Below are 14958 nucleotides of genomic sequence, written 5' to 3'. Positions count from 1 at the left end.
CTCTCCATATGCTCAGTACTACTCTCCAGATGCTCAGTACTACTCTCCAGGTGCACAGTACTACTCTCTAGATGCTCAGTACTACTCTCCAGATGCACAGTACTACTCTCCAGGTGCACAGTACTACTCTCTAGATGCTCAGTACTACTCTCTAGATGCACAGTACTACTCTCTAGATGCTCAGTACTCCTCTCCAGGTGCACAGTACTACTCTCCATATGCTCAGTACTACTCTCCAGATGCTCAGTACTACTCTCCAGGTGCGCAGTACTACTCTCTAGATGCTCAGTACTACTCTCCAGATGCACAGTACTACTCTCCAGGTGCACAGTACTACTCTCTAGATGCTCAGTACTACTCTCCAGATGCTCAGTACTACTCTCCAGATGCTCAGTACTCCTCTCCAGGTGCTCAGTACTACTCTCCAGATGCTCAGTACTCCTCTCCAGGTGCTCAGTACTACTCTCCAGATGCTCAGTACTACTCTCCAGATGCTCAGTACTCCTCTCCAGGTGCACAGTACTACTCTCCAGATGCTCAGTACTCCTCTCCAGGTGCTCAGTACTACTCTCCAGATGCTCAGTACTACTCTCCAGGTGCACAGTACTACTCTCCAGATGCACAGTACTACTCTCCAGGTGCTCAGTACTACTCTCCAGATGCTCAGTACTCCTCTCCAGGTGCACAGTACTACTCTCCAGATGCTCAGTACTACTCTCCAGGTGCTCAGTACTACTCTCCAGATGCACAGTACTACTCTCCAGGTGCTCAGTACTACTCTCCAGATGCTCAGTACTCCTCTCCAGGTGCACAGTACTACTCTCCAGATGCACAGTACTACTCTCCAGGTGCACAGTACTACTCTCTAGATGCTCAGTACTACTCTCCAGATGCTCAGTACTCCTCTCCATATGCTCAGTACTACTCTCCAAATGCTCAGTACTACTCTCCAGGTGCACAGTACTACTCTCTAGATGCTCAGTACTACTCTCCAGATGCTCAGTACTACTCTCCATATGCTCAGTACTACTCTCCATATGCTCAGTACTACTCTCCAGATGCTCAGTACTACTCTCCAGGTGCACAGTACTACTCTCCATATGCTCAGTACTACTCTCCAGATGCTCAGTACTACTCTCCAGGTGCACAGTACTACTCTCCATATGCTCAGTACTACTCTCCATATGCTCAGTACTACTCTCCAGGTGCACAGTACTACTCTCTAGATGCTCAGTACTACTCTCCAGATGCTCAGTACTCCTCTCCAGGTGCTCAGTACTCCTCTCCAGGTGCACAGTACTACTCTCCAGGTGCTCAGTACTACTCTCCAGGTGCACAGTACTACTCTCTAGATGCTCAGTACTCCTCTCCAGGTGCTCAGTACTACTCTCCAGATGCTCAGTACTACTCTCCAGGTGCACAGTACTACTCTCCAGATGCTCAGTACTACTTCCTCATCCTGCTGTCCATCCTTAGTCGTTCTCTTTGCCTCCCGTTCCTTCTCGGTGTCGCAGCTTTTCTCTTCCTCCGCAGTCTTGACGCGTCTTCATTTGCAGCATCATTATAAGTATTATGTATTGAGCGCTATAATTGGCGCTGTCAGTCCAGACGAGAGGCGCTGACAATACCGATCTCCTGGGGAAATCCGCGCAGGGTCTAAAATAGTCTTTGGGATTTTTCCCTTCTGCTTCTGTGCAGCTATTGCTGGTAACACCGACCAAATCTGCAAGGCTGTGACTGTGCCAGGAGTGATGATGTCACTACTAACCAGATATAGCAAAGCTCTGCACCTTTATATCAGACTCTGCTTCAATAGGCGGGTTATACATCTGTCCTGAGCTGCTGGTGCTGCCCCCTATCTAATAATACTGGAATAGGCTAAACTGTAAGCCCCACCCCTGAGTAGCTTGGACACACCCTCAAACCCACCCCCCCTTATAACCTTAAAGATACATAACTCTGCCCCCAGACTATAGTCACATGCAGCGATGCCAGCCTGTCCATTAAGGGGCGCTAGCTGTATAGGATTAAGGAAACATGGCTGGTACCTTCCAAAAACAGCGCCAGGCCTGAACTGCAGTACCAGGCACAGCCCACAGACCTTGGGGGCGCTGTTTACCACTTTTACAACCGGATGACGATAAAAGATGTGATTGTGACTGCGTAATACTTAATTTATCCTGTGGGGGCGCTGCAGGGATAGTGAACATTTGCTGCTGGGTTCCTCCTACAACTGGTCATGTGATCTGCTTATTATTGGGACTTATCTAAGGCTCTGTGCACACTGACCCATTCCTCACTATGGCCCTTCTCATTATCCTGGGCCTGTATCTGTGGTGTGCGGCCTGAGCTCACTACTTGTAGTCGCCGATCCTGCTGTGACCCCCATGGTCAATGACATCATAGTGGTGAGGTCATAATACAGCCCTCCAACATCAGTATATAGAGGTATACAACCCCCCTACATCAGTATATAGAGGTATACAACCCCCCTACATCAGTATATAGAGGTATACAACCCCCTACATCAGTATATAGAGGTATACAACCCCCCTACATCAGTATATAGAGGTATACAACCCCCCTACATCAGTATATAGAGGTATACAACCCCCCTACATCAGTATATAGAGGTATACAACCCCCCTACATCAGTATATAGAGGTATACAACCCCCCTACATCAGTATATAGAGGTATACAACCCCCTACATCAGTATATAGAGGTATACAACCCCCCTACATCAGTATATAGAGGTATACAACCCCCCTACATCAGTATATAGAGGTATACATCAGTCATATATCATATACATCAGTATATAGAGGTATACAACCCCCCCTACATCAGTATATAGAGGTATACAACCCCCCTACATCAGTATATAGAGGTATACAACCCCCCTACATCAGTATATAGAGGTATACAACCCCCCTACATCAGTATATAGAGGTATACAACCCCCCTACATCAGTATATAGAGGTATACATCAGTCATATATCATATACATCAGTATATAGAGGTATACAACCCCCCCTACATCAGTATATAGAGGTATACAACCCCCCTACATCAGTATATAGAGGTATACAACCCCCCTACATCAGTATATAGAGGTATACAACCCCCCCTACATCAGTATATAGAGGTATACAACCCCCCTACATCAGTATATAGAGGTATACAACCCCCCTACATCAGTATATAGAGGTATACAACCCCCCTACATCAGTATATAGAGGTATACAACCCCCCTACATCAGTATATAGAGGCATACAACCCCCCTACATCAGTATATAGAGGCATACAACCCCCCTACATCAGTATATAGAGGTATACAACCCCCCTACATCAGTATATAGAGGTATACAACCCCCCCTACATCAGTATATAGAGGTATACAACCCCCCTACATCAGTATATAGAGGTATACAACCCCCCTACATCAGTATATAGAGGTATACAACCCCCCTACATCAGTATATAGAGGTATACAACCCCCCTACATCAGTATATAGAGGTATACAACCCCCCCTACATCAGTATATAGAGGTATACAACCCCCCTACATCAGTATATAGAGGTATACAACCCCCTACATCAGTATATAGAGGTATACAACCCCCCTACATCAGTATATAGAGGCATACAACCCCCCTACATCAGTATAGAGAGGTATACAACCCCCCTACATCAGTATATAGAGGTATACAACCCCCCCTACATCAGTATATAGAGGTATACAACCCCCCCTACATCAGTATATAGAGGTATACAACCCCCCTACAACAGTATATAGAGGTATACAACCCCCCCTACATCAGTATATAGAGGCATACAACCCCCCTACATCAGTATATAGAGGTATACAACCCCCCCCTACATCAGTATATAGAGGCATACAACCCCCCTACAACAGTATATAGAGGTATACAACCCCCCCTACATCGTATATAGAGGCATACAACCCCCCTACATCAGTATATAGAGGTATACAACCCCCTACATCAGTATAAAGAGTTCTCCTTTATGTTTTGGTGACAGCAGAGGACTATGTTAGGGTTAGACATAAACTGGTAGGGCTGTGCCCTGGATATGAGGCGCCCCGGACACTGTATATATCATTATATCTTACACATTCCCATGTATTTCCTAAGAACTATAAATACCAGCTCATCTCTTCCAGGGCCGAGTGGGAAATTCCATCATGGCGGCCGGCCCGTGGCAGGTAGAGAGGAATGTAGTGGAGGATGCTGCTGTGTTTTTGTGTCTTTCTGTATGTTTTTTCCTTTATACCCTCTCTCTGGGCAGGCGGCCCACACAACCTGACGTGACCCAGCACACGGCTCCTTATAGAAAAACAAGCCTGAGAGCCCCCGAGAGCAGCCAGTGGTGTAATGCGGAGACCCCAGACCCCCAAACTGTGACCTGACCCCCCATGTCACACCCCACTGATAGATGTCACCTGTCACCTCCATCCTTATTGTCATATATCATATAGTCATCTCCTATCTATCTATCTCCTATATCTATCTATCTATCTATCTATCTATCTATCTATCTATCTATCTATCTATCTATCTATCTATCTCCTATCTATCTATCTATCTCCTATCTATCTATCATCTCCTATCTATCTATCTATCTATCTATCTATCTATCTATCTATCTATCTATCTCCTATCTATCTATCATCTCCTATCTATCTATCTATCTATCTATCTATCTATCTATCTATCTATCTATCTATCTATCTATCTATCTCCTATCTATCTATCATCTCCTATCTATCTATCTATCTATCTATCTATCTATCTATCTATCTATCTATCTATCTCCTATCTATCTATCATCTCCTATCTATCTATCTATCTATCTATCTATCTATCTATCTATCTATCTATCTATCTATCTATCTATCTCCTATCTATCTATCATCTCCTATCTATCTATCTATCTATCTATCTATCTATCTATCTATCTATCTATCTCCTATCTATCTATCTATCTATCTATCTCCTATCTATCTATCTCCTATCTATCTATCTATCTATCTATCTATCTATCTATCTATCTATCTCTCTCCTATCTATCTATCTCTCTCCTATCTATCTATCTATCTATCTATCTATCTATCTATCTATCTATCTCTGTGTTACAAGGTCCTGGCACAGGTCACTGACCCTCTTCTTTCTGTATACTTGCCTCCCCTATATCCCGCCTGCCCCATATATAGAGTTATTTGCCTTGTACTAAGCTGTATGTGATGTGACACATTGTAACGACGTCTGCAGCTCTCCTCTCCCTCGTCCTCATATTGTGCCTGTCTATAGAAATCACTTTTCCTGGAAACTTCCCAATGAGAGTCTGCGATTGTACAAAGGCCTATATGTATTCCCAGCGAGCGTCCCTAAGAGGGTGTGTGTGGGGGGGCAGGGAGGAGACGTGTGAGCGGGATGTAAAAATATCTCCACAGCTGTGGACAGAACATCCAAAAAGCCCATTAACCCCCCCAGCGCTGGACTCCTGCACTACGCCTCCCAGCATGGCCCTCACTCACGGGGTGGTTTGAGGTTACCCCGGCCGTGTCTTGTGTGTGACCAGGGCGGTTTATGTCACCTGCTCCTCTATGACACCCTAGAGCCGGTGCTGTGACAGTGACACCTAGTGTGCACCGGCAGATCAGCAGCTCACAACCTACCAGACATATTCCATCACGCAACGATCCACTTCCTGTTTTCGCAGTGACCATGGTGGTAATTCTGGCTCTCGGCACAGGCGCGATGTTACCGCCACCGCCCCTCGGCACTTAAAGGGGATTTCCAGTTGTGTATAAATCATTGTATAATGAAAAGTTCTGCATGTTTCTAATAGACTTTCTGCATTAATTCATCACCGTTTGTGAGATTTGTGCTTGCTGGCGGTGAATGGAAACATTTCAGAGTAAGACTGCTCACAGCTGAGAGGTCGTTACAGTTGTATTTAGTGCTGCTAGATATCTGGGACTCCAGACTAACACATTCTACCTGCTCTGATACATTGTAACAAAATATAAAGACAAGAGAGTTGTTTGCCTGGATCATGTGCCAGCTCACAGAGGATTGTCACAGGTCTCCTATGGCCTAAAAGTTTGTCACAATGTGAAATGGATCAGTCCTAGGTCCAGTTTAGATACAATTGTTGCAAACCTTCAGCTCTAAACAATCCTGTAATAGCTAATGCAGAATCTGCACAAAAACGCTGGTCAAAAAAGTGCTGCAAGGCCAAGTCTTTCCTCTGTTAGATTCACTTTAAAAGAACAGACCCCTGGCAGATCCCATAATAGTCAGGAGGGTGTGTCGGGCGCCAGTGGTGTCTGCTCTATTAGTGGTCCCTGACAGACCAGAACAACGGACACACAGACGCAGGTGAGAACCCAGCAGAGACAGTGCGGACGCCAGACTGACGCGTTTTACCTGCACTGATACATTGTAACACTGGAGACAAGAAAGAGACTTATCCTGCTCATGGACTAACTCACAGAGGATTGTCTAGAGAGGTCGAATCTCTCATCATATCACCTGCACTGATACATTGTAACAAACATTTAGGACAGATGAGAGATTTGACTACTCCAGATAATCCTCTGTGAGCTAAACAACCTGGGCTGTAGGCTGAGCCACTTACCTGCACTGATACATTGTAACAAATGATAAAGACAAGAGAGGTTTGGGCTGCCCAGTGACTCATAGAGGATTGTCTACACTATCACTGCTGCCCTGATAGTTTGTTACAGTGTAACAGCGTCAGTAAAATCCGCCAGTCTGGAGGCCGCACGCTTCATACGTTACAGAATTTCTTATGCTAGGTTCATATCTGCGTTCGGGGTCTGCTGAGGACCCCACGGAGAGAAACCTAATCTGCTTAAAAGAGCGGTTACCCCCCCCCCCCCTTCCCCCAGACAATAAAAGGATCCACCAGGTGTCCATCTAAGTTAGGGACAGAAAGCCCAAACAGAGACCGGGCGTAGGTATGAACAGAGCCTTAGAGCTGAGGGTCCGCTGCAATTTTATCTACACTGGACTCAGACTGATACATTGTAACAAACTCTCTGGACTGCAGCAATACTGTAGGCAATCCTCTGTGTGTTGTAACACAAGCAGCCCAAATCTCTCTCCTGTCTTTATAGGCTGTTACAGTGTATCAGTGCAGGTAATGGATTAGTCGGGGGGGGTTAGCTCACAGTGGATTGCCTGGACTGACTACATTGTACTGATCAGATGTGCAGTAGCAGAGCTGTGCTTGTCATGCGGTACAATCTGCAGTACATCTATGTGTCACTTATGGTTTGCGTAGGACGCCAGTGAGTTCGCTGTACGTGTAGATGAAGCAGTGCTGGAATTGTAATACTTCATACCTCTGTGTGTCACCTGATCTGTTACAATGTAAAATAATGTCTTCGAGCTAAGATTGTCACATCAGGATGGGACTGCAGATAAGCCTACGTTACCTTACAGATGTAGCAGAGCTGGTTATGTGTTGCATGTTGTGGCGTTACCTGTAATCTCTTTGGACTATCTCTCCCATTTCACAGAATTTGGTAAAGCTCACTATATGATACCTGTGGTGTGTCACGGGGCGCCACAATCCTTTATGTCACCATTTTACCTATGTAGCAGAGCTGAATTTTCCATGTGTCGCTATCACAGTGTTGCAGATGTAGCTGCGCTGAGTTTGCAATATGTCGCATAACCTATTAACGTCATGATTTGTTACGTGTGGAGTCGCACAGGACTGCAAGGCATGTTATTTTATTATTTACAGATGTAGCAGAGCTGTGTATGTCATGGTGATATCACCAGAGGAGGGTGAGACGTGACTGATTCAAGTTTCCTGTAAATTTTCTTTCTGTCCCAGCAAATCCGAGTAATAAAACTGTATGTGCCATGTGCCCAGGGCGTGTGGAAACTTACAGGACAGAAAACCGCAGAGCTGTGGGTATATAAATGGCGTCAATGTATATAGTGCGCGGGCCGGGGGAGTGCCGGGTGACGGACTGTATATAAAAATAATGTGCCTATTTATAAAGGCAGGCTGAGAGAAGACATGATGTTCCCGGGCAGCTCTCCCTCCCTTCCTGCATACAGCGAGCCGTGCCGGGGAGAGGAGGCCAGGACAGCGGGGTGTGCCGCAGATATTGTGTTCACATGTGTGACCTGGCAACAAGTCCACCGACACATCCATAGATGAAAAACACAAGGAGGAGGGGGTGTCATATATATATATATATATATATATATATATATATATATATATATCCACACGCTATAGGTGATCACATCTGATAACCCAGGACGTCTGACAGTCCAGCACAGAGGAGACATTTGTATTTTTGCCGCATCCTCTGCATACAGTAAAACCCCTTTACTGGGACCTGACTGACGCCACATTGTGAAATATATGGAGTATCAGACATTCATAAAAATGGATACAGGTGGTACATGTGCAGTATATGTCCTGGATACAGGTGGTACATGTGCAGTATATGTCCTGGTTACAGGTGGTACATGTGCAGTATATGTCCTGGATACAGGTGATATGTGCAGTATATGTCCTGGATAAAGGTAGTACATGTGCAGTATATGTCCTGGATACAGGTGGTACATGTGCAGTATATGTCCTGGATACAGGTGATATGTGCAGTATATGTCCTGGATAAAGGTAGTACATGTGCAGTATATGTCCTGGATACAGGTGGTACATGTGCAGTATATGTCCTGGGTACAGGTGGTACATGTGCAGTATATGTCCTGGATACAGGTGGTACATGTGCAGTATATGTCCTGGATACAGGTGGTACATGTGCAGTATATGTCCTGGATACAGGTGGTACATGTGCAGTATATGTCCTGGTTACAGGTGATATGTGCAGTATATGTCCTGGATACAGGTGGTACATGTGCAGTATATGTCCTGGGTACAGGTGGTACATGTGCAGTATATGTCCTGGATACAGGTGGTACATGTGCAGTATATGTCCTGGATACAGGTGGTACATGTGCAGTATATGTCCTGGGTACAGGTGGTACATGTGCAGTATATGTCCTGGATACAGGTAGTACATGTGCAGTATATGTCCTGGATACAGGTGGTACATGTGCAGTATATGTCCTGGATACAGGTGGTACATGTGCAGTATATGTCCTGGATACAGGTGGTACATGTGCAGTATATGTCCTGGATACAGGTGGTACATGTGCAGTATATGTCTTGGATACAGGTGGTACATGTGCAGTATATGCCCTGGATACAGGTGGTACATGTGCAGTATATGTCCTGGGTACAGGTGGTACATGTGCAGTATATGTCCTGGATACAGGTGGTACATGTGCAGTATATGTCCTGGATACAGGTGGTACATGTGCAGTATATGTCCTGGATACAGGTAGTACATGTGCAGTATATGTCCTGGATACAGGTGGTACATGTGCAGTATATGTCCTGGATACAGGTGGTACATGTGCAGTATATGTCCTGGATACAGGTGGTACATGTGCAGTATATGTCCTGGATACAGGTGGTACATGTGCAGTATATGTCTTGGATACAGGTGGTACATGTGCAGTATATGCCCTGGATACAGGTGGTACATGTGCAGTATATGTCCTGGATACAGGTGGTACATGTGCAGTATATGTCCTGGATACAGGTGGTACATGTGCAGTATATGTCCTGGATACAGGTGGTACATGTGCAGTATATGTCCTGGGTACAGGTGGTACATGTGCAGTATATGTCCTGGATACAGGTGGTACATGTGCAGTATATGTCCTGGATACAGGTGGTACATGTGCAGTATATGTCCTGGATACAGGTGATATGTACAGTATATGTCCTGGATACAGGTGGTACATGTGCAGTATATGTCCTGGATACAGGTGGTACATGTGCAGTATATGTCCTGGTTACCGGTGGTACATGTGCAGTATATGTCCTGGGTACAGGTGGTACATGTGCAGTATATGTCCTGGATACAGGTAGTACATGTGCAGTATATGTCCTGGATACAGGTGGTACATGTGCAGTATATGTCCTGGATACAGGTGGTACATGTGCAGTATATGTCCTGGATACAGGTGGTACATGTGCAGTATATGTCCTGGTTACCGGTGGTACATGTGCAGTATATGTCTTGGATACAGGTGGTACATGTGCAGTATATGTCCTGGATACAGGTGATACATGTGCAGTATATGTCCTGGATACAGGTGGTACATGTGCAGTATATGTCTTGGATACAGGTGGTACATGTGCAGTATATGTCCTGGATACAGGTGATATGTACAGTATATGTCCTGGATACAGGTGGTACATGTGCAGTATATGTCCTGGATACAGGTGGTATATGTACAGTATATGTCCTGGATACAGGTGATATGTGCAGTATATGTCCTGGATACAGGTGGTACATGTGCAGTATATGTCCTGGATACAGGTGGTACATGTGCAGTATATGTCCTGGATACAGGTGGTACATGTGCAGTATATGTCCTGGTTACAGGTGGTACATGTGCAGTATATGTCCTGGATACAGGTGGTACATGTGCAGTATATGTCCTGGATACAGGTGGTACATGTGCAGTATATGTCCTGGTTACCGGTGGTACATGTGCAGTATATGTCCTGGATACAGGTGGTACATGTGCAGTATATGTCCTGGATACAGGTGGTACATGTGCAGTATATGTCCTGGTTACCGGTGGTACATGTGCAGTATATGTCCTGGATACAGGTGGTACATGTGCAGTATATGTCCTGGGTACAGGTGGTATATGTGCAGTATATGTCCTGGATACAGGTGGTACATGTGCAGTATATGTCCTGGATACAGGTGGTACATGTGCAGTATATGTCCTGGATACAGGTGGTACATGTGCAGTATATGTCCTGGTTACAGGTGGTACATGTGCAGTATATGTCCTGGATACAGGTAGTACATGTGCAGTATATGTCCTGGATACAGGTGGTACATGTGCAGTATATGTCCTGGATACAGGTGATATGTACAGTATATGTCCTGGATACAGGTGGTACATGTGCAGTATATGTCCTGGATACAGGTGGTACATGTGCAGTATATGTCCTGGTTACCGGTGGTACATGTGCAGTATATGTCTTGGATACAGGTGGTACATGTGCAGTATATGTCCTGGATACAGGTGATACATGTGCAGTATATGTCTTGGATACAGGTGGTACATGTGCAGTATATGTCCTGGTTACCGGTGGTACATGTGCAGTATATGTCCTGGATACAGGTGGTACATGTGCAGTATATGTCCTGGATACAGGTGATATGTACAGTATATGTCCTGGATACAGGTGGTACATGTGCAGTATATGTCCTGGATACAGGTGGTACATGTGCAGTATATGTCCTGGTTACCGGTGGTACATGTGCAGTATATGTCTTGGATACAGGTGGTACATGTGCAGTATATGTCCTGGATACAGGTGGTACATGTGCAGTATATGTCCTGGATACAGGTGATATGTGCAGTATATGTCCTGGTTACAGGTGGTACATGTGCAGTATATGTCCTGGTTACCGGTGGTACATGTGCAGTATATGTCCTGGGTACAGGTGGTACATGTGCAGTATATGTCCTGGGTACAGGTGGTACATGTGCAGTATATGTCCTGGATACAGGTAGTACATGTGCAGTATATGTCCTGGATACAGGTGGTACATGTGCAGTATATGTCCTGGTTACAGGTGGTACATGTGCAGTATATGTCCTGGATACAGGTGGTACATGTGCAGTATATGTCCTGGTTACAGGTGGTACATGTGCAGTATATGTCCTGGTTACAGGTGGTACATGTGCAGTATATGTCCTGGATACAGGTGATACATGTGCAGTATATGTCTTGGATACAGGTGGTACATGTGCAGTATATGTCCTGGATACAGGTGGTACATGTGCAGTATATGTCCTGGATACAGGTGATATGTACAGTATATGTCCTGGATACAGGTGGTACATGTGCAGTATATGTCCTGGATACAGGTGGTACATGTGCAGTATATGTCCTGGTTACCGGTGGTACATGTGCAGTATATGTCTTGGATACAGGTGGTACATGTGCAGTATATGTCCTGGATACAGGTGGTACATGTGCAGTATATGTCTTGGATACAGGTGGTACATGTGCAGTATATGTCCTGGATACAGGTGATACATGTGCAGTATATGTCCTGGATACAGGTGATATGTACAGTATATGTCCTGGATACAGGTGGTACATGTGCAGTATATGTCCTGGATACAGGTGATATGTACAGTATATGTCCTGGATACAGGTGGTACATGTGCAGTATATGTCCTGGATACAGGTGATACATGTGCAGTATATGTCTTGGATACAGGTGGTACATGTGCAGTATATGTCCTGGATACAGGTGGTACATGTGCAGTATATGTCCTGGATACAGGTGATATGTGCAGTATATGTCCTGGATACAGGTGGTACATGTTCAGTATATGTCCTGGATACAGGTGGTACATGTGCAGTATATGTCCTGGATACAGGTGGTACATGTGCAGTATATGTCCTGGATACAGGTGGTACATGTGCAGTATATGTCCTGGATACAGGTGATATGTGCAGTATATGTCCTGGATACAGGTGGTACATGTTCAGTATATGTCCTGGATACAGGTGGTACATGTGCAGTATATGTCCTGGATACAGGTGGTACATGTGCAGTATATGTCCTGGTTACAGGTGGTACATGTGCAGTATATGTCCTGGATACAGGTGGTACATGTGCAGTATATGTCCTGGATACAGGTGGTACATGTGCAGTATATGTCCTGGTTACCGGTGGTACATGTGCAGTATATGTCCTGGATACAGGTGATATGTACAGTATATGTCCTGGATACAGGTGGTACATGTGCAGTATATGTCCTGGATACAGGTGGTACATGTGCAGTATATGTCCTGGGTACAGGTGGTATATGTGCAGTATATGTCCTGGATACAGGTGGTACATGTGCAGTATATGTCCTGGATACAGGTGGTACATGTGCAGTATATGTCCTGGATACAGGTAGTACATGTGCAGTATATGTCCTGGATACAGGTGGTACATGTGCAGTATATGTCCTGGTTACAGGTGGTACATGTGCAGTATATGTCCTGGATACAGGTAGTACATGTGCAGTATATGTCCTGGATACAGGTGATATGTACAGTATATGTCCTGGATACAGGTGGTACATGTGCAGTATATGTCCTGGATACCGGTGGTACATGTGCAGTATATGTCCTGGTTACCGGTGGTACATGTGCAGTATATGTCTTGGATACAGGTGGTACATGTGCAGTATATGTCCTGGATACAGGTGATACATGTGCAGTATATGTCTTGGATACAGGTGGTACATGTGCAGTATATGTCCTGGATACAGGTGGTACATGTGCAGTATATGTCCTGGATACAGGTGGTACATGTGCAGTATATGTCCTGGATACAGGTGGTACATGTGCAGTATATGTCCTGGATACAGGTGGTACATGTGCAGTATATGTCCTGGATACAGGTGATATGTGCAGTATATGTCCTGGTTACAGGTGGTACATGTGCAGTATATGTCCTGGATACAGGTGGTACATGTGCAGTATATGTCCTGGATACAGGTGGTACATGTGCAGTATATGTCCTGGATACAGGTGGTACATGTGCAGTATATGTCCTGGATACAGGTGATATGTGCAGTATATGTCCTGGTTACAGGTGGTACATGTGCAGTATATGTCCTGGATACAGGTGGTACATGTGCAGTATATGTCCTGGGTACAGGTGGTACATGTGCAGTATATGTCCTGGATACAGGTGGTACATGTGCAGTATATGTCCTGGATACAGGTGGTACATGTGCAGTATATGTCCTGGATACAGGTGATATGTACAGTATATGTCCTGGATACAGGTGGTACATGTGCAGTATATGTCCTGGATACAGGTGGTACATGTGCAGTATATGTCCTGGTTACCGGTGGTACATGTGCAGTATATGTCCTGGGTACAGGTGGTACATGTGCAGTATATGTCCTGGATACAGGTAGTACATGTGCAGTATATGTCCTGGATACAGGTGGTACATGTGCAGTATATGTCCTGGTTACAGGTGGTACATGTGCAGTATATGTCCTGGATACAGGTGGTACATGTGCAGTATATGTCCTGGGTACAGGTGGTACATGTGCAGTATATGTCCTGGATACAGGTGGTACATGTGCAGTATATGTCCTGGATACAGGTGATACATGTGCAGTATATGTCTTGGATACAGGTGGTACATGTGCAGTATATGTCCTGGATACAGATGGTACATGTGCAGTATATGTCCTGGATACAGGTGATATGTACAGTATATGTCCTGGATACAGGTGGTACATGTGCAGTATATGTCCTGGTTACCGGTGGTACATGTGCAGTATATGTCTTGGATACAGGTGGTACATGTGCAGTATATGTCCTGGATACAGGTGGTACATGTGCAGTATATGTCTTGGATACAGGTGGTACATGTGCAGTATATGTCCTGGATACAGGTGATACATGTGCAGTATATGTCCTGGATACAGGTGGTACATGTGCAGTATATGTCTTGGATACAGGTGGTACATGTGCAGTATATGTCCTGGATACAGGTGGTACATGTGCAGTATATGTCCTGGATACAGGTGGTATATGTACAGTATATGTCCTGGATACAGGTGATATGTGCAGTATATGTCCTGGATACAGGTGGTACATGTGCAGTATATGTCCTGGATACAGGTGGTACATGTGCAGTATATGTCCTGGATACAGGTGGTACATGTGCAGTATATGTCCTGGATACAGGTGGTACATGTGCAGTATATGTCCTGGATACAGGTGGTACATGTGCAGTATATGTCC

General features: G+C 45.1%; 1 protein-coding gene across 7 annotated transcripts in view; it reads left to right on the top strand.

Moving 5' to 3' along the window:
- The window catches only part of ZBTB20 (zinc finger and BTB domain containing 20), a 654299-nt gene that overhangs the window by 457662 nt on the left and 181679 nt on the right, over positions 1 to 14958 (top strand). The gene's annotated exons all lie outside the window — the stretch shown is intronic.

This window comes from Leptodactylus fuscus, chromosome 2, assembly GCF_031893055.1.
Source record: "Leptodactylus fuscus isolate aLepFus1 chromosome 2, aLepFus1.hap2, whole genome shotgun sequence".
NCBI lineage: Eukaryota > Metazoa > Chordata > Amphibia > Anura > Leptodactylidae > Leptodactylus > Leptodactylus fuscus.
Note: the sequence above shows the minus strand (reverse complement) of the source record. Positions and strands in the feature narration are given on the sequence as shown.